Genomic DNA, 854 nt, shown 5'->3' with positions numbered 1-854 from the left:
CTACTCGCTGAGCTATGGGCACCAAGACTGTATAACAGATGTCTAAGACCTATTAGTGGGACTATACCGTCTCATAAAGGAAAACCAAAGATCTGACAGAAACCTGTTCTATGATCATGAGCTAGAAGGGTTGACATTATTAAATAAATTCATCTGCAGACTCCGTGTAATCACAATTAAAATGTCAGCAAGTTTTTCAAATAAACAAGTAAGCTAATACTAAGAGAAATCTGAAAAACTAAGAGTAATCTGAAAAACAAAGGTACTAGAATAACCAAAAAAAAAACTTCTGTAAAATAAGAACATTGGAAGACTTCCATTACCTAATTTCAAGATTTACTTCAATGCTCCAGAAATCAAAACCGTATGGTATTGGCATAAAAACAGAAACACAGATCACTGAACAGAATAGAGTCCCTGAGAAAATATAATTATGTGAACAAAACAAAAGGTACCAAGGTTAAGTAAATGCAGAAAAGTAGTCTTTTCAACAAATGTTTATCAAAGAATAGGTGAGAAGATACTATATGTAAGCTAGACATAAACGTAAGACAAAAAAGAACCTAGGCCTTTGCTTTATATCATCATAAAAATTAACTTGAGGCTTGGTGCCTATACCTCAAGCGGCTAAGGCACCAGACACATATAACAGAGCTGGCGGGTTTGAATCCAGCCCAGGCCTGCCAAACAATGACAATTCAACCAAAAAATAGTTGGGCAGTGTGGTGGGCGCCTGTACTCCCAGCTACTTGAGAGGCAGAGTCAAGAGAATCGCTTAAGCCCAAGAGTTTGAGGTTGCTGTGAGCTGTGACACCATAGCACTCTACCCAAGGCGACAGCTTGAGACTGTCTCA

The 854-nt window shown here is 38.2% G+C and overlaps 1 protein-coding gene across 1 annotated transcript in view; it reads right to left on the bottom strand.

Moving 5' to 3' along the window:
- Window positions 1–854, bottom strand: part of WDR45B (WD repeat domain 45B) — a 38047-nt gene that overhangs the window by 6985 nt on the left and 30208 nt on the right. The window lies entirely within an intron of this gene.

The sequence above is a fragment of the Otolemur garnettii genome, unplaced genomic scaffold (assembly GCF_000181295.1).
Source record: "Otolemur garnettii isolate 467f Iridium unplaced genomic scaffold, OtoGar3 scaffold00018, whole genome shotgun sequence".
In the NCBI taxonomy this organism is placed as follows: Eukaryota; Metazoa; Chordata; class Mammalia; order Primates; family Galagidae; genus Otolemur; species Otolemur garnettii.
Note: the sequence above shows the minus strand (reverse complement) of the source record. Positions and strands in the feature narration are given on the sequence as shown.